This window comes from Marmota flaviventris, chromosome 10, assembly GCF_047511675.1.
Source record: "Marmota flaviventris isolate mMarFla1 chromosome 10, mMarFla1.hap1, whole genome shotgun sequence".
Taxonomy (NCBI): domain Eukaryota; kingdom Metazoa; phylum Chordata; class Mammalia; order Rodentia; family Sciuridae; genus Marmota; species Marmota flaviventris.
The window spans coordinates 67,166,275-67,187,668 of NC_092507.1; positions in this window are offsets into that span (position 1 = coordinate 67,166,275).

Genomic DNA, 21,394 nt, shown 5'->3' on the forward strand with positions numbered 1-21,394 from the left:
TTCCTTGTGCTAATAAAAATAATAAAAACTATCCAATGTTTCATTGAAATGACACTTCTTTTGTATAACTTCGAAGTAGTGAGTGATTTCTCTCCTTTAAACTCCAACATACATACCGGCCTCATTACTTTTAACTTACAAGAGAAGAGAAAATTTTCTAACATGTGTTGTAGGAAGGAAGAATGAGTGAGACTATAAAGTTAGTCACTTTTTTATGGCTTTGGCATTGTTTATACATTCATTTTCATCCTCAACCTGATTGTGAATGTGGCAGAAAGCTTGCAGGGTGTGACTTTTATTATCTCTGTGTTTAGCCAACATTGAACATCCACTGAGTGATGACAAATATCAAAATTATAACTTAGATATTGATTGAAATTAAAGAGGGTCTGACTATATCACTTACATCTGGCACATAATGTGGCATATGCACATGTGGAGGGTGGTGAGATGGCCTTTCTCTCAGTGTCTACAACACTGAGTTCTGAGTTGACAAGCATGTGTCTACTCATCCAATGCAAAAATAGATTTTATATAATATAAAGATCATGGTTCAAGGGACAAGAAAGATCTCAAAGAGGTGATTGATTAAATAACTATAACATGTAATTTGGAACAGTCACATAAATTATGATCTTCAAAACATAAGACTTGTGGTGTTAAGGAATATAAAATGAAAGGAGTCTAAAATATATTGTTGTCCTTGCTAAAAGAGACATTCAGTTTTCTTAAGAATTATCTCTGGTGGAATGTGATGAACATTATTATCCAAAGCATATGTATGAAGACATGAATTGGTGTGAATATAGTTTGCATATAAGAGATATGAAAAATTGTGCTCTATATGTGTAATAAGAATTATAATGCTTTCCACAGCCATTATGGAAAGCAGTATGAAGATTCCTTGGAAATCTTGGAATGGAGCCACCATTTGACCCAGCTATCCCTCTCCTCAGATTATACCCAGAGGACTTAAAAACAGCATACTACAGGGACACAGCCACATCAATGTTTATATCAGCACAATTCACAATAGCTAAACTGTGGAGCCAACCTGGATGCCCTTCAGTGGATGAATGGATAAAAAAAAAATGTGGTATATATACACAATGGAATTTTACTCAGCATTAAAAGAGAATAAAATCATGGCATTTGCAGGTCAATGGATGGCATTGGAGAAGATAATGCTAAGTGAAATTAGCCAATTCCAAAAAAAGAAATTCCAAATGTTTTCTCTGATATAAGGAGGCTGACTCCTAGTGGGGAAGGGAGGTGGAGCATGGGAAGATTAGATGAATTCTAGATAGAGAATAGGGGTGGGAGGGGAAGGAAGGAGGCAGGGGATTAGCAAGGGCAGTGGAATGTGATGGACATCATTATCCAACGTACATGTATGAAGACTAGAATTGGGTGTCAACATACTTTATATATAAACAGATATGAAAAATTGTGGTATATATGTGTAATAAGAATTGTAATGCAAAAATAAAGTACATGTATAAAGGCATGAATTGGCGTGAACATACTCTATATACAAAGATATAAAAAATTGTACTCTATATGTGTAATAAGAACTGTAATGCATTCTGCTGTCATGCATTTAAAAAAATAAAATCAATAAAACTACTACTAATAATAATTTTAAAAAAAGAGTTATCTCTGCTACTCACACATCTACCACCAAATAATTTTTTCAATGGGTTAAGAACATTCATGGGTGAGGGGCTGGGGTGGTAGCTCAGTGGAAGAGTGCCTTACCTAGCACATCTGAGGAACTGAGTTCTACCCTCAGCATCACATAAAAATAGATAGATAGATAGATAGATAGATAGATAGATAGATAGATAGATGGTACTGTGTCCATCAACAACTAAAAAAGAAAAGAAAAGAACATTCATGGAAGAAAAGAGAAAAGTTTTTTTTCAATAAATAGTGCCAGGAAAGTGGATGTCTACACAGAAGAAGAAAATTAGACCCTCATCTTTCATTAGTTACAAAAATTATCTAATAGTATAATAAAGACTTCAATTTAAGATCTAACACTGGGAAACTGGTCAAGGCAAACAAAGAGAAAATGCTTCAGGACATTAGAATGGGTAAGGATTTTTCAGAAAAGATCCCAAAAGCACAAGAAACAAAACCTAACATGCACAACTGGCATTATGCCAAACCAAAACACTTTTGCAAAGCAAAGAAAACAACCAGTAGAGTGAAAAACAAGCTACAGAATGGGAGAAAATGTTTGTAAACTACAATTCTGTCAAAGATTTAATATTCAGGATATACAAGACATTCATAAAAAGAAAAATAAGAAAAAAGAAATCAAAAAAACTCAACAGCAAAAACAAATCACTTGATTTTAAAATGAGCAATTGATCTAAATAGACTTTTTTATTTAGAAGAAGACATATAGATGGCCAAGAGGTATATGGCAAATATGCTCAACATCACTAATTATCTTGGAAATATAAATCAAAATCACAATGTGTTATTATCTCATTTCAGTAACAATACCTTTTTATCAAAAGATTGACCATAACAAGTGCTGGTGTGGATGTGGAGAAAAAGAAACACACTTTTATTGGAAATGTAAATTGTAAAGCATATGGAAAATTGTATGGAGATTTCTCAAAAAGGCAAAAATAAAACAACGTCCTATCACTCCCACTCCTTGTGTTTATTTCCAAAGGAAATAACATCAGAAGGTCAAAGAGACATCTGCATTCCTATTTCTATTGAAGCACTATTCACAATAGCAAAAAGTGGAAGCAGCTTAAGTGTCCATCAGTTGAAGAAAATATGGCACCCATACATCATGTAACACTTTTCAGTCTTAAAAAAAAAAGAAGGGAATCCTAGCATTCATGACAACATGTATAGGACTGGAGAACATGTTAAGTACAGAAAGACAAATACTGCATGATCTCTTTCATATGTATAATCTAAAAAAGTTAATCTCAATGAGATTGAGAGTAGAATGGCAGTTACCAGAGGCTGAGGAGAATGGAGAGAAGAGAGGGATGGGAAAGGTTGGTCAATGGGTATTAAGTTACAGTTAGATAGGAACAAGAAGTTCTGGTGTGTTATTACACAGTGGGCTGACTGTAAACAACAGTGATGGATTGTACATTTCAAAAGGCTGGAACAAAAAATTTTGATCATTTTAATCATAAAGAAATGACAAATGTTTGAGAAGATTGATATGTTTCACCTGATGTAAATATATACACACACACACACACACACACATACACATACATATACATATATATATATCAAAATATCACATTCATTAGTATGTACAAATTTGTTTTCACGTACCAGTTAAGAAATAAATTTAATGATCATAAAAAAGAATTATTACCTGTGCCAGATTTTCTGGATTTAAATTTTACCTTTAATCATTTACTAGCTTTGTGACTGTGGGTAGGTTATGTATTTGATTTTCTCCAGTTTTTATATCAGTAAAAAGTGATAATGTGTGAGGCACTGGGTTTGAACCTCAGCACCGCATAGAAAGAAAGAGAGAGAGAGAGAGAGAGAGAGAGAGAGAGAGAGAGAAAGAAAGAAATTGAGTCCATCTACAACTATATATATATATATATATACATATATACATATATATGTGTGTGTGTATATATGTGTGTGTGTATATAAATATATACACACACACATATATATATATTTTAAGGTGATAATGATAGTATATATTATAAAGTACTTGTTTTAGTTTGTGTGGCTATGACAAAATAACATAGATTAGGTGACGTATAAACAACAGAAATTTATTATAGTACAGTTCATAGACTGGGAAGTCTAAGATCAAAGTGCTCACAGATTTGGTCTTGGTGAGGGCCTACTTCCTGCTCATGGGCAGCCATGTTCTCTCTTACATGACAGAGGACTGAGGTTCCTCAGAGGTCTTTTTCATAATGGCATTAGACCCATTTATAATGGCTTCCCTCTTCTGATACAATCATCTACAAAGTCCCTGCCTCCTAATGCTATTACATTGGAGGTCAGTGATTCCATATAGGAATGTGGGGAGGGGTGGACCGAAACATTCAGTTTATAGCAAAATGAATTAAGAAAATTCATGTAAAATGATGCCAGTAATCATAATTGTATAAATACTTATTATTCCTCTTGCACATTGAAAAATATTTATTGTCCTCTTTTTCCGTGTTGTGCTGTACCTTTTGGCCACTACTCATACACTTGTTAGAAAATCCTATCAAATGTAAGTATATCCAAGGAAAAGGCATCAACAATCTAGAGAAGTCCATGAGAGCAGAGAAGTAAATGAGTTAGATATAAAAGCTACTCATTTTCGAAAATCTTAAAGGATTATTTCCTTTGAAGAAAAGTGAATGAAGCAATATATTTAGCAGCAAATTTCTTAGCACACTATCTGGCACTTAGTAAATGTCACTTAGTAGATTAATAGGAAGAATGACAGACTATCCAAAATGTCTTTGTATTAATCTTTAGAACCTGTGAATATAATAAGTTATTACATCAAGAGGAATTTAATGTTGTAGATGGAAATAAGGTTGCTGATTATGAGATAGGGAGATTATCTTGAATTATCCATGAGGGTCTAATATAATCATAAATGTCCATATACATGAAAGAGGCAGACAGAAGAGTGAAAATTGGTGGCAAATTTTAAAATGCTACATTGCTGGTTTTGAAGAAGGAGGAAGGACCTACAGGTCAAGGAATGTAAGTGGCCTCTAGGACCTAGAAAAGGCTATGGCATATATTTGCCTCTAGAACATCTTGATTTTAGGATTTTTGACCTCCAGAGCTGTACAACAATAAACATGTGTAGTTTTAAGCCACTGAGTTTGTGGCACATAGAGATGGAGCTGGTTGTCTATGGATTGATAACAGTAGAAAATTAATACTGGTATTGTCATCATTGTTGTTACAATTATGATGATGATAAATATACTAAGTGTACCAGAGATTGTTGAATAGGGCAATTAAGTTGAATCACTTAACTGAATAACGAAAAAAGAGAAACAGACTTAATCAAAAGAAGAGGATTTGGGGCTGGGGATGTGGCTCAAGCGGTAGCGCGCTCCCCTGGCATGCATGCGGCCCGGGTTCAATCCTCAGCACCACATACAAACAAAGATGTTGTGTCCGCAGAAAACTAAAAAATAAATATTAAAAAAAATTCTCTCTCTCTCTCTCTGTCTCTCACTCTCTCTTTAAAAAAAAAGAAGAGGATTTATAATTTAATATAAGGGGGAAAAACCTTCTCAAAAAACAGAATTTCAAGAGTAATGTAGAATCTCTTCACCTAAATGAGTATGCAATATGCCATAAAATGCACAAGAATTTTTGAATTGGTGTTTTGTAATATTAATCACACATGGTGAATTGATATTTTGTAATATTAATCCACCATGTGTGATTAAGAATTATAATCCTGTAATTCTTACCTGAACAAACATGAGGATGTTCCAAATGATGATTAACTAAAAAGAATTTTGGTAAACTCTCCTTTTTAGGAAAAAAAGGCACTAGCATTAGCTCTCTCAAATAAAGCCATATCTATAGCTAAGGCACTTAGTGTACTGAGTGGGAGCTATATGATACTGAACCCTAGTGAACAAAAATGGGCAATGGACAGTTAGCATGTATGTATTTAAGACACTTATTAGGTATTTTTGTCTTTCAGTCCCTCAAAATATGTCTCTCTTCCCATTTCCTCTCCTGCATATGCCGTGTTCTTATTCTGTTAATTAACTTTGTATAGGACTCTGACTAAATTGCCTGAATTTTGTTTGAACTTATGTGTAGTGTTATAGTTTAGATGTGATATGCCCCCAAAACCTCACGTTGAGACAATACAAGAAAGTTTAGAAGTGAAATTACTGGGTTATGAGAGCCTTAATCTAATCAGTGCATTGATTTCCTGATAAGGATTAACTGGATGATAACTGTAGGTAGGTGGGGGTGTGACTGGAAGAGGTGGGTCCCTAAGGAGCATGCCTTTGGGGCATATATTTTGTCTAGGTTAGTTCTCTCTCTCTCTCTCTCTCTCTCTCTCTCTCTCTCTCTCTCTCTCTCTCCCTCTCTCCTTCCTGTTGCGAAGTTCTGTGCTGATTTCCTCCACTAAATTCTTCTTCAGCCATGATGTTCTGCCTCAGCTCAAGACCCAAGGGATGGAGCTGGTTGTCTATGGATTGATACCTCTAAAAACGTGAGCATCAAATAAACTTTTTCTCCTTAAAATTGTTCTTGTTAGGTCTTTTGGGCACAGCTAACTAAAACATGTCCTGCTCATCATTTGGAACTAGTCCAGCTTTGTGACAAGAAAGTCGTTTTGAGGGCTTAAACTGCTCTTGGAACTAGTAGAAAATACATCTGGATGATCAGTCAGAGAACTACAGAATACAGTCTTTAGGGCAGAATAGTATTGAATTCAATAATATTCTTGACTCCATCCACTGTACAGTCCAGAAAATACATTGATTGTTCTATAATTACTAATATGCTTGCAATGTATTTATAGATGCCACCATTAGGATCTAATGGTGAGGTGGTATAAACATTACATACTTATGATTGATATGTTTTATTGCATTATTTATTTGATGCTGAGGCTTAGGTCTTATAACTAATTTTTCCCTTTCTTACCACTCTATGATCATTTCCATTATCTTTCCCCTGATTTTTACTTAAACATTCTATGTGTATTTAAAGATAAAATTATTTTTAATCAAATACTATTAGACCTATAGTAAGAACTTTTGTCTAATTTGCCATTTAATGCAAATGCCTAAGGCCAAAATAGTCTTTACTTATCTCAGTGCAGCATCTTTCTTTTTTTTTTTTAATTTTTTATTGTTGGTTGTTCAAAACATTACAAATTTCTTGACATATCATATTCCACACTTTGATTCAAGTGGGTTATGAACTCCCACCTTCACCCCATACACAGATTGCAGAATCACATCAGTTACACATCCATTGATTTACATATTGCCATACTAGTGTCTGTTGTGCTCCCCGCCTTTCCCATCCTCCACCCTCCCCCCTCCCCACCTCTCCCCTCCCCTCCCCTCCTCTCTCTCTACCCCCTCCACTGTATAACCCTGAGGGTCTCCTTCCATCTCCATGCAATTTCCCTTCTCTCTCCCTTTCCCTCCCACCTCTCATCCCTGTTAAATGTTAATCTTCTTCTCCTGCTCTTCGTCCCTACTCTGATCTTAGTTACTCTCCTTATATCAAAGAAGACATTTGGCATTTGTTTTTTAGGGATTGGCTAGCTTCACTTAGCATAATCTGCTCTAATGCCATCCATTTCCCTGCAAATTCTATGATTTTGTCATTTTGTAATGCAGAGTAATACTCCATTGTGTATAAATGCCACATTTTTTTTTATCCATTCGTCTATTGAAGGGCATCTAGGTTGGTTCCACAGTCTTGCTATTGTGAATTGTGCTGCTATGAACATCGATGTAGCAGTGTCCCTGTAGCATGCTCTTTTTAGGTCTTTAGGGAATAGACCAAGAAGGGGAATAGCTGGGTCAAATGGTGGCTCCATTCCCAGCTTTCCAAGAAATCTCCATACTGCTTTCCAAATTGGCTGCACCAATCTGCAGTCCCACCAGCAATGTACAAGTGTACCCTTTTCCCCACATCCTCGCCAGCACTTGTTGTTGTTTGACTTCATAATGGCTGCCAATCTTACTGGAGTGAGATGGTATCTTAGGGTGGTTTTGATTTGCATTTCTCTGACAGCTAGAGATGGTGAGCATTTTTTCATGTACTTGTTGATTGACTGTATGTCCTCCTCTGAGAAGTGTCTGTTCAGGTCCTTGGCCCATTTGTTGATTGGGTTGTTTGTTCTCTTATTGTCTAATTTTTTGAGTTCTTTGTATACTCTGGATATTAGGGCTCTATCTGAAGTGTGAGGAGTAAAGATTTGTTCCCAGGGTGTAGGCTCCCTATTTACCTCTCTTATTGTTTCTTTTGCTGAGAAAAAAACTTTTTAGTTTGAGTAAGTCCCATTTGTTGATTCTAGTTATTAACTTTTGTGCTATGGGTGTCCTATTGAGGAATTTGGAGCCTGACCCCACCGAATGTAGATCGTAGCCAACTTTTTCTTCTATCAGACGGCGTGTCTCTGACTTGATATCAAGCTCCTTGATCCATTTTGAATTCACTTTTGTGCATGGCGAGAGAAAGGGATTCAGTTTCATTTTGTTGCATATGGATTTCCAGTTTTCCCAGCACCATTTGTTGAAGATGCTATCCTTCCTCCATTGCATGCTTTTAGCCCCTTTATCAAATATAAGATAGTTGTAGTTTTGTGGATTGGTTTCTGTGTCCTCTATTCTGTACCATTGGTCCACCCGCCTGTTTTGGTACCAGTACCATGCTGTTTTTGTTACTATTGCTCTGTAGTACAGTTTGAAGTCTGGTATCGCTATACCGCCGGATTCATACTTCCTGCAGCATCTTTCTTTATCCTGTTTGATTTACTACTCAGGTATTAATTTTTATACCTAAAAGATGTGTCTTCATCCTATTAGAGAGGTTTTAAATTAAATAAATTTGTTCATTTTAATTTTTTTGCTTTTAGGTATATTTTGGATTAATTGGTCATATTTTTCCTTGGCCCTATGAATTGACTGCATTTAAAAATATGCTAGGTAATAGCCTAAGGCCTTCTGGTTTAGAATGTCCCTTAGGCATGTATTAATTGACGGGTTACACACAGCCTCTTGTGTCTCAATGCTGTATTCCCAATTCATGTGAACAAGTTCTTTCCCAGAATTTGCCATGGGCAATCTAGTATTTAATCTCTTGTCTATCACTAACTTAATCTCAGGCTCTGTTCTTTTTCTAGCAGAAAGTAAACCAATAGGTTTGCCCTTAATTTTTTTTTTTTTTTTTTGGTTTGTTTTGCTTTAATCTTTCTACAACATCTGATTGCAACCCTTTCTTTAAGTGAATGTTTCTGAGTCTTATTCCTTTTTTTTTCTAAAACTCAGGATAGAATATTTATTATTTATTATAGATGTGATTTCTTTTGCTGTATTGGTTGCTATGTCTGCAAATGATGATAGATAATTTATTATGATTTAATTTCCTCTTTTTTATTGACTTGTTAAATTTGTTTATATCAAAATTCTTTTAGAGGAAAAAAAAAGGCCAACAATGGATCATGAAAATTATTATTTCAAAAAATGTTTCACCAGTACTTGCTCTTCAAATTCATTTTAATTTTAATTAATTTTATTTTGTGTTAGCCTAATTTTCATTTTTCGTTTTATTCAATTATACTTGTGTATTTTGCAATGCACCTGAGTACAAAATGATGCTTTATAAGTTGCTCATCCAAGAGATATTTACTGACAATATTTCATTTTGCAGACATAAATCCTGTCTTCAGTAAGTTTATTTTAGTTAAGACAGATAAATTAGTATTGTTATTTTTGCATTAATATTTTTGCATATAAGTAGCATAGGCTCTGAATTCAGACTGACTGTTTATATTCCTCTCATTTGTTTCTAGAGTCATCACCCGAGAGAGCTTTTTACTAGCTTCTTTATCTAGGAAAAAAATAGATAATTATAATATCTGTCTTACTGAGTTATTGGGAGGAACAAAAATTATTATCAATAAAGTCAAAACAACAGAGACATATGGTACTTATTTATTGTTTATTAAGTACTAAACAACATTTTAACCTCCTTACTCAAAGTAAAATGAGAAATTAGGTAGATTTCTGCAAGTCACACCAATAGTTCAAGAAGCAGTGCAAGATTTTCACCTCAAGTTACCTATTTTCAAAGGTACATGACAACTGAATATACTCTGTAATGAGAATTATTTTGTTATGCATGGCAATGATGCTGGGGATGATATAATGATAGGTGAAACTGACATTTTCAGGTTCATTTTTTTATGTTTATCAACTACATAAGTAGACATGAACAGAAAAAATTTTCATTATGTGTTTTTTAACTTTTCCCTTTCAGTTTTTGAAACAGTCACTACAAGAATAAACATAGACTATAGAGCAGCCTCCTTTTCTTCTTCAAATTAAAGCTTTAATTGAATTTGGTCTTCGAGGTGGATTGTTGTTAAACACATATTTTGACTAGCATTATGTTTTACAAGTCTGTTTTGTAAAATGATGATTATTTATCTGCCAATTCATATTTTCTACCACACTGGCCAAATTGTAAGTGGTTTGCTATATTAGAGAGTACATTTTTATGTAAAATATTTCAAAGGAAATTATAAAACTATGATAATTTTGAAAACTAAGGACTGAAACAATTTTTAGGTAGCCCATATATTTTCAGACTGAGCGCTATGTAAATTGGTTATGTAGAGCGGGGAAGTGCTTCTACATTCCAGAACCAGAGAAATTTCCTTTCTATAGCATTTTTATTTTTTTCTCTTCATCTTTAGAAGACAGTAGAATAGAACATGTGAACATTTCCTAAAAAAAGCACAGTCATTTGTTTTTTGAAATCAATAGTACCAAAGTTCGAAACCCATTGCAATAGGCTTTGCCAAGGACATTCAAAGAGTCTAAAACCTCCTTTCCTATGAAGGCTACTGCTTCTGTAACATCTTCAAAAGAGCCGTATTTTTATTCTTTTCTTTACTTGAAGGCCTCTCAGAGAATATATTCTGGGTATAAAAAGGCAACAAAACCAGCAAGGAAATGAGTCTCAATTATTGAAAGTGGGTGGCAGAGGTGAAGTATCCAACGATTACATAGAATAAGACAAAGGGAAATACAGAAAGAAAACACAAGTCTTCAGATACACACACACACACACACACACACACACGTGTGTGTGTGCATTGATATACATACATATATTATGTTTAACTTTTATATGAAAAGATGTAAATATATTTATATTTTTTTCAATAACCCCATTTTAGAATGCAGCAGTATTTTAACTTATACTAAATACTGAGGCACAAAACAACATAGAATTTTCAGAGTTGTTTTAAAGTTTTCAAAAGTATGTTCAAATGTGTAATCTGCATTAAATAGTAGTTGAATATAATTATTTTGCATTTCTAGTAGATTTAACATGTGAGTACTTAGAGTTATTTATGATTTTTCCAGACATACCATTTTCTCTTAGCAATGCCTTTGGCTTTTAAACATTGTTTCCCATTAATAAAAGGAAGTGACATTTTGAAATGAGAAATGAATATAAGCTTTAAATATATTGCATATGATTTACAATTTTAAATCTGGCATTTAAATAGGGTTATACAATTCAAAATATGTTCTCTCATTACATGGTTTAGGTTTGAAGTATAAGCCATTGTTCCTAATCTTGTACTTCCATTAAAATGTCTTCTTTCCATCTTAAATATTAGAACAGATTCTTAAGATATGATGTAAAACATGTGTAGTTAATTAACTAAGCAATAGTGGCATATTGCTTTATCAAAATTAAGGTGTATTTCATTTTGGAAACACTAAAATTATCTCCTAGAGCACTGTAGCAATGTATTTTATCATACTTAACTAAACATGCATTTGTGTCATATAGATTTTTCTTTGTAAAGATAGTTTTATCAAATATTGTTAATAAATGACATTTATGAACTGTAGATATCCAACTGTCTTAGATGGTTTATTAGAATTCTTCATAAACTGAATATATTGTTCATATTCTATGTTCTTAGGCTCATAAAATACTTATTTTCAAATATTTTCATGTTGGTAAAAGAAAAAGATTATTGAAAGGCTCATGGCACAAAAGATCATATGACTTAAAAGGTAGTCCATGATTTATGACATTGTTACCACCCATCATTGAGTAAATGAGGCTTGAAACTGACTAATGTTTCTCTTCATTTTGTTTGTTGGAAACATTTATAACTTCCTCCAGGGATTTTTCATTGCTATATTATAGAGCAGTAAGAAAAAAAAATCTCCAACTGCTATTTGTTTTTAATTACATTTGAGAAATAGTACTTTTGACTTAGTATTACTGAGGTTACTTTGAACTTGTAAACATCCTTTGAAGATATTAGGTATTATATACAGCAATAAAGAGAAAAAAAGAGCATCAATAATAAAATCCGCAGCATTTCTTCAAATGATTATTAATTAATTACTTACTATGGCTGTATCAAACCATACAAAATAAGTTAGCTGCTCCCAATTTCTTCTTCTTCAGTCCAACTTAATAAAAAACATGCTGAAGACATTATAGTCTTAATTTTTATACAAAGTGGTAAATATAATTATATTCATTAGGAAAAGTTGTATTTGTTCAAAGAAAAAGAAAGTGAATGAAATACCTTTAGTATATTTACTATGAATTTCAGTGATTTCTTTATACCCCTGACCAACGTCTGGGATTTTGTTTTGTTTTGTTTGATTTTTTTTTCAAGCATTATGCTCCAAAGCAGAATTTCATGTTATTTTTTTTCTCTAGAATTCCAAGATTGATCCTAATAGGGGCATCCCGTTTTGATGTTCAGTGCACTGAGAATTCATTTTCACAAATTTATAAGTTAAATGATTTATTCTTTGGAATACTTATCAAGGACAGAAATTTTAGTTCAAGGATTAAAGGCAAGTGGAGGTAAGGAAGATTGATTCTAAATATAGCACCAACTCTTCTCTATTAGGTTCAGTATTGGAAGAAGAGCCTGAAATACAGTGCAAATGATAATTCACAAAAGTTATTTGAAGTTCAGCAAGTCGTTGAGAATTCAAGGCAGTGGTTTTTTTTTTTTTTTTAATAGTATATTGTTTAAAAGCTTGAACTCTTCTTTCAGGTAGATTTTATTTTCAGTCTAGGATTTGTTACTTGTTGATTGACAGACATTTTGAAAGTTTTTCAAAATGTTCTTATTTATTTTTCCTCATATGGAACAACAGAGCACGAATAGCACCTACATGTTTGGATGCAATACTACAGGTAACATACTCATATGCTTGGCACATAATAAGTCCTTAACAAATGTCAGCTAAATTATTCCTGCTGCTGCTGTAAGCTGTTGAAAAGCATGTTTCCCATTCAAGGGTACTGTTGGAGTATGTTAAAGCTCAGAATAGATTTAACAGACTTAACTGGAAGTTGTACTTACTTACATCTGGAATAGCAGAAAGCAAGAGGGATATTCTGGTTCAGCTTATTCTTGTGCCTTCAGAAAGCCTTGGTGTCCTTAATGATTTCAGGTCCAGCAGTACTAGGAGGTATTGACACAGCAAATCCCAAACTGAGCAGATAAAAATATTAGGAACCATGTGGCCATCGAGGAGAACAGCTCACTGGTACTTGTAAGTCATTTCCTAAGAAATATGCATACTATTTAGGGAAAAATGATTGGCAATCTTGCAACATGAGTAGGAGGTAACATCTGATAAACATAATTTTGTATTTATTTTAGCCCTGGAACATACTAGTAAACTTGAATTAAGTAACAATTTAATATAAAGCTATTACTTGTTCAACCCTCTCTTTTGTCACAAATTTTACAGTCATTTCGTGTTTGTTTTTGAAACTAGGCTTCATTTTGCCTTTGATCATTCACGAGATATTCTATAGGGGAATACTTGAATATATTCCAAGACAAAATACTCTATAGCCTTTGAGGATTACCAGCAAAGATACCAACATTTCAGTTGGCTGCCATTCAATATGACTACGTAGATAAGCATCAGTAATATAAGGTGATAAAATCCTCAATCAGCTTCCCTCCTCAGTAAACCATTAGAAAGGAGTGAACACATAGCATGCTATTTTTAAAAATTGACTCCTCTCTTTCAACATTTTCTACAGGAGAAATATGTGAAAATTATGTTATTCAAACCAGCTCACAATTGGTAGCTGACTATATTTTATCACTGATATACAGCAAAAGATAGTTTAAAGGTCAGGATCATACTTAGCCAATCTGACTCAAAAGGATTGACTCCAACCCCAACACATAAGAATACCAGATTAAATGCATAGCTAAATTTAAATCAAAGAAAGAAAAATGCAAAGTGCCAGTAATAAAAGGAATAATCAAAATTCGAAGGATACACAGCAATGAATCTGAGGCGTCATAGTGATACCTGAATCAGAGATAAGCTTGCTGGGTGGGTCTGGGGCTTCAAGATTTGCATCTAGAATGAGTTCAGGCTACAAATTCTAGCACAAGCTTGGGAAGTAGTGAGAAAATTATTCATTTAGAGACTGGTGAGAAAAAATAACGGAACTTCAATCCACTTTTACATACATGTTTAGGATACATACTACCCCATAAATATGACCCAGAAACTCAAAAAGTCAAAAACTAGTTGGAACCAGTGAAAGACATGAGGCCCAGGGCATGGTATCTACCTCAGAGGGACAATTACAAAGTAAGAGACTTGATGAGAAGCAAATGCCACTGCAAATAAATTTATACCAACATTTTATAACCACCACCACCACCACAACACAAAACTCAGCTTGGTAAAGAGACTTTCAGAGAAGCATGTTTAAAATTACCAAAGAGAAAATGGAATGGAATGGAAAGGAAAGTAAAAGATAAGCATGACAAAAAAAACAGTGGCATTTATTAAAATATTCTATAAATAAAAAATAGAGTTATGTTCAAAATAAGAGAATTACATTTAGAAGTCAAAAATGTACAATGGAATGATAAAAATAAATAGAGCAACAAAAGAGAGAATTGGAAATTTTAAATATAAATCTGAGACAATGACCTAGAAAGAAATAAAGAGATGCGGAATATAAACAGTAATTTGAAAGTGGTATGTATGAGAGGAAGGTCTTGAATGTTAATAGGCAGTTCAGAGGGAGAAAGTAGAGAAAATGTATTGGTAAAGAAAATTTGAAGTGATGAAGTTGGAGGACTCTTTTCTTTCCAGAATTAGAGGAAGACATGAATTTGCAAACTAAAGAGGCCCATCAAGACATGATCAGAATTAAAAATGTCAAAAAAATTACATTCCTAATACACAATGGTGAATGTAAGGGTCAGCAAAAACTTTAAAAATCAAACAAAACATATGATTTTTTTCTTAAACAAATAATTAGAATTTTAGTAGACTCCTCGTTAGGAAAAATAAATGGCATAAGATAGTTGATAACTTTAAAGCACTGAGGTAAAAGAGAAAACAGTTTCAAAGGAAATATTCACAGACCATTCCTAGAGAATTACTCAAGGTTATACTTGAGGAAGAAGGTAATTGAGTTAAAAAAAAAAAAAGCAGTTTAAAGTAGAAATAATAATTAACAAAGAAATTCTTAAAATTCAAAAAAAATTCTAAAAATTCTTATTTCTTATTTCTTATTTATTTTTTAAACAAAAAGTAACAGAATTTCATAATAATGACCAATAGAATGTTAGAAATAGTGAAACTGAAATTACAGGGAAATGGGATGGGGAGAGATTTAAAGTAAGTAAGCTCTTTGTATTATTCCAAAAAAAAAAAAAAATAGAGTAAAGAGATTTTTTAAAAAATTTAAGCATGTATACCATAATTAAAGGTAAACACTAAATGAATAAAAATAACATCCAAAATTTCTAACTTTATATAGAAAAGAATAAAGAAAATAAAAATTAAATTGATCCAATGAAAAATAGAGAAAGAATTGTGGAGACCAAATAATTTAGTAATTACTATACATTAAAATTTTTATAACCATTCTAGACTGCACTGAGAATACTTACCAAAGTTTAAAATGTGCATAATAATAACTCAAAATATACATTTCTCTACATGAATATAATGCTAGCACACATAAAGAAAGGTATTTATTTCTGCATTGTTTATTATAGAGAGAAACTAGAAACAGCATAAATATCCATCAGGACAAAAATGGATAAGAATGATTAATTCATATGTTAAAATACAATATAGCAATTTAAATGAATAGATTTTATCTGTGATTATATACCTACATAGGTATAAAAATATAATGTTGAGTTAGCCATACTTTATTTTATATATAATATTACCATAAAAATTGCTACAAAGTATTCATACAAGATAAATTTATTATGTTAGAGTATTTTTTTTCTTTTTTGGTGGTGCCGGGGATTGAACCCAGGACCTTGCACATGTGAGGCACTCTACCACTCTACTAACTGAACTATAGCTCCAGCTGTATACTAGAGTTCTTTAATGAAACAATCTGACATAGGTCTCATTGGGCTGATTAAAGTGGTCTTAAGAGTTTATTATTTTCTGTAGGCTTTAGGAAAGAATCTTTTCATCGTTATTCAGCCAATGGAAAAATTCAGTTTCAAGTGTTTTTAGGACTGAAGTGTCCATTTCCCTGATGCCTGTCAGCCTGGAAGCTGCCCTTAGGGCCTAGGGGCATTTCTCTGGCCTTTGCACATAGCCTCCCTCTTTCAGAACTAGCAATAAAGTGTCAAATTCTCCTCACATTACTCACTCTCTGCCTTCTGTCACTGAATCATTTTGATTGGAGCCAGGACATCCTACAAGTTTAAAGACTCACATAATTAGATTATACCTACTTGAATGATCTAAAATAATCTACCTATCTCAAAGCACTTAACCTTAGTCACAATTGCAAAATCATCACTGCTCTATATGGTAGCATATCCAGTGGTTCCAAAGAACAGTGCCTAGACATTGGGGGTCATTAATATGTCCACCCTAGTCTAAGCTTTGATTCACAAAAATGCATGCCCATCCTAAATACAATTATCCTATCCCAAGGTATTCCAAGTTTCAGTCCATTTTGTCATCAAGTTAAAATCTCAATAAAATTTTAACCCAAAGTTCAACATCCCATGTTAGTCATATAAATTATGTGTGGATGAGTTCTCGTATAATTCATCCTCTGGCATATTTCCTTTCCATTTGTGGACCTCTGAAATGGATCCATTGGTAGGACAGACAGAAGATAAAATGGTAGAATAGACATATGATAAAATTTAAATACACCTCAGTAAAAAAAAAAAAAAAAAAGAAAAAGAGAAAGAGAGAGAAAATCGAAATAAATATGTGCCCTGTATTCTCAAGCAAGTTGAATCTAGTCTCACGAATTCTACTGAGATTCAAGGCCTAAGTAATGCTCCACAATATGCATCTCTGTCCTCAGAATTTTTTTCTTTTTTCATAGAAGTTATCAGGTCTTTGGTGTTTGGTAATTTTATCAGCCTATTTCTTGCTGCTGGAATTTTGGGAATTCAATACCTGTCATCTATTTCATATGTACTCTGTCCCTTTCATTCCATGCTGGCAGTATTTCTGCTGAAATAGAATTGCCAAGAACTTTGTGGGTCTCCCATGTATGTCACAAAGATTCACACCATTAAACAAGAGATGTACCAACGGATCTCACCTAGTATGACACGCTTTTGAAAAAGCTAAGAAACTGTTTAATTTATATATTATTCATAGACAGTAAAATAAAAACATAGACAAGACCTATACAAAGTGAGTTCACAATAGAGTTATATCTATGCAGAATGTTGGATGGAAATAGAAAAAGGGAGGTTATTTTTAAAAGACTTCACACTTGCTTGCCTTTTTAAAAATTTACTATTTACTCTGAGGCAAAAAATATATAATGTTAGCTTTGTTGATTCTGAATTGTAAATATCTGGGTATTTAACAATCAAATATATTAAAATATTTTTGACAATTCTTCAGGGAGTTGTTTTGATAAGTGAATTTTAGGTCAGCAGCCCTACAAACATTCTTAGCTAAACATTCATCAGATTAACAGTGGGCTTTCTGGAGTAAGCCAAGGCTCCTAAAGATGCCATTTTGCAGAGACAGATGGGCAGATAGATGCTGCCCAAACATTTAGCATATGTTTCTTGGTGGAGATCAGAAATTTCTTTCTGGGTGTCATTTTTACATGACTTTAGTTACAGAAGTAGACAATGATTATTAATCTCCAAAAGTCCCATCATTTGTCCCATAAGAATTTGTATAACTGCACAAAAACTCTGCTAAATTTTTAAAAATCCAAATACACTAACCCTTGTTACTGCAGTTAATTAGATTTAATTAGTGCTACTTTTATGAAATACATGATTTTAATTTTTAAACTCTAGTTCATAAACACTGATTTAAAAATAATAATGAGGATGTCACATATATAGACAGAATAACTATTTCCATTCCTGAAAAAAACTGGCTTAAAGAAACTGCAAATGTGGCTCATATTCTCATCATGATGCACACTTCCTGCTATTGTTGATCACTAAGGAATATGCTCTCATTGTCTCCATGACATACGTTTGAAAGAGAAGCACCAAAAGTGGACCAACAGCAGCTTTCAATTAAGGCAACACACCTCTCATTGATCCAAATCAAGAGGCACTGGGAAAAGGCATTTCAGGGAGCAGTATAATGGAGTTCTCCTTAAGCCATAATTCTGCATAGTGTTTTTCTATTTTCTCTTTTGCTATTTTCCCATTAATGTTGATTATGAAACAGGTTAGTTTTACCAATTAAAGGGAAGAGGAATTATAAGCTTCAGATAGTTTTAGAAAACGTTTTTCATTCTATTATACAGTAAGATATTCAATGTATATAAACATGTGTCATTTGATATGGAAATTACATGGTGTGTGTTGTTAAACTAGCATTATCCATTTCCTAAACAGATGAAATTCCTTAATACTTCTTCAAGTTCACAAAAATTCTGAAGAGGAAATCATGAATGGTAATCCAGCAAACTCTTATACAAAAATAACATTGTACTATTTTAATTGCCTAATTCCATCAACATTCTGGTTTTTTAAACAGTTCCAAATGTTAAAAAAGAGGGCAGAAATCCACAAAATGAAAAGATGAGTCCAGGTAAATTTACATAGAAACTGGTATGCATAATGTGACAAGTTTTAGTCTAATAGTTTCTGACTTTGTCCATACAGACAATATATATTAGAATAATTTTAAAATAAGTGAGTTTTTAATAATTATTGTTGTTTCACTATTTTATATTTGAAACTTTGATTTTTTGGTTAAATCAACCATTATTTGAAAGCATTTTAAGAAATTTTAAGTAATTGACTTTTTAAAAAAGTATGTTGTTTCTAGTTTTATTATATAATATTTGAATAAATAATTTTGTGGATTTGAAAAATTTTTAATTTGTGATTTTCATGTTTCCTAATTTCAGGACACTAAAAACAATATAACAAAAGCTCATTTTTACTATCTAAAGATACTGGAGGACACGTGGAAAGTTCTACACTATAGGTAAAACTTAATAAAATAATGCAGCTAAAAAATGATAAAATTTATTTATTTTTTAAAAATTTACTTATTTATTCTAATTTGTTATATAGGACAGCAGAATGTATTTCAATTCGTAGTACACATATAGAAAACAATTTTTCATGTCTGGTTGTACACAAAGTAGAGTCACACCATTCGTGTCTTCATACATTTACTTAGGGTAATGATGTCCCTCTCATTCTACTATCTCTCATATGCCCCTCCTCTCTCTCTTATCCTCCCTCCCCCTCCTTCCCCTTTGCCCTCTCCAAAGTTTCCTCCCATGCTCCCCTCCACCCCATCCCCATTATGGATCAGCATCCTCCTATGAGAGAAAACATTTGACATTTGTTTTTTTGGGATTGGCTTACTTCAATTAGCATAATATTCTCCAACTCCACCCATTTACCTTCAAATGCCATGATTTTATTCTCTTTTAATGCTGAGTAATAGTCTACTGTGTATGTATACCACAGTTTCTTTAACTATTCATCTACTGAAGGGCATCAAAGTTGGTTCCACAATTAAGCTATTATGAATTGTGCTGCTATAAACATTGATATGGCTGCATCACTATAGTACGCTATTTTTAAGTCCTTTTGGTATAAATAAAGAAGTGGGACAGCTGGGTCAAAAGGTGTTTCCATTTCCAGTTTTCCAAGGAATCTCCATACTGCTTTCCAGATTGGTTGCACCAATTTGAAGTCCCACCAGTATTGTATGAGTGTGGTTTTATTCCCCCATCCTCTCCAACATTTATTGTTGTTTGTATTCTTAATAGCTTCCATTCTGACTGGAGTGAGATGAAATCTTAGAGTAATTTTGATTTCCATTCCTCTGATTGCTAGAGATGTTGAGATTTTTTTCATATATGTTGATTGATTGTATATCATCTTCTGAGAAATGTCTGTTCAGTTCCTGGATCCATTTATTGATTGGGTTATTTGATTTTTGGTGTTAAAATTTTTGAGTTCTTTATATATCCTATAGATTAGTGCTCTATCTAATGTGTGTGTGGTAAAAATTTGTTCCCATTCTGTAGGCTCTCTATTCAACTCACTGATTGTTTCTTTTGCTGAGAAGAAGCTTTTTAGTTTGAATCCATCTCATTTATTGTGATAGTGTATATCTTATAATGTGCTTCTCTCTTATAGAATTTAATATTTACATCTTCAATTATTACTAAAACAATTTTAATTATAACTATAAAATTGTTAACATTTCTTTATCATGAGTCTTTGGTAGTTGGGGTATAGGAAAAATAATGGGCTTGTTTCATTATAATTATTATCATCTTATCTGATAATATTTATATTATATAATTAATCAGGATTTTATAATTAATTAAGGTTACATTGAATTTGATTTTTATTATAAATTTAGCAAAAAAAAATTTAAAGTCCTCAATTTAACTAAGGTTACATATAAATCAAACATCATAGTTTCCTTGACAAGATGCTAATTGTCCCTTGTTCTAGCAGACTAATCAGTTTTTTCCTTAGTGAAATAATCATTTACTACTCTGTCATGATTGAAACACTATGATTTGGTGTTTAGGCAATTTACAATTTCAAAAACTTTTAACATGTAATGATTATAACAGTAAGAAATAATAATATTATGTATAATATTATTACTAATAATATATTTATCAGATTAGGTCATGGTAACAACTCCAAATATCAATGACTTATAGCAAGAATATATGTTTTTCCCATGTTACATCCATCAGGTTTGGCTACTAGTCTTCTACAATTTTTATAAATTTCTGAGTACAATAGTAAGGAGACAGCCTTATCTAGGAAATGCCACATCTAGGTTTAGGAAAGAAAGCATTAACTGAGAATAGTGCTGTCATGAAGATTCCAATAATCATTTCCTGTAAAACATTTGAATGCAATTTTATGGGGCATGTGCCATGAAACAGAATTGTTAATTTGTAGAATAGATATGTGTTCAGTTTACAGACACTGCCAAGTAATATTCTAAAGTGGCAGCAATATTTCACACTCCACTCACACTGCATCAGTTTCTAAATTGTTACCTATATTTGGTATTTTTCATCCTAACCATTCTTGTAGTAGTGTAATATCACAACCTGCTTTTAATTTGCATTTCCCTGAAGACTGCTAATATAGGGTAATGTTTGATATATTTATTGGCCT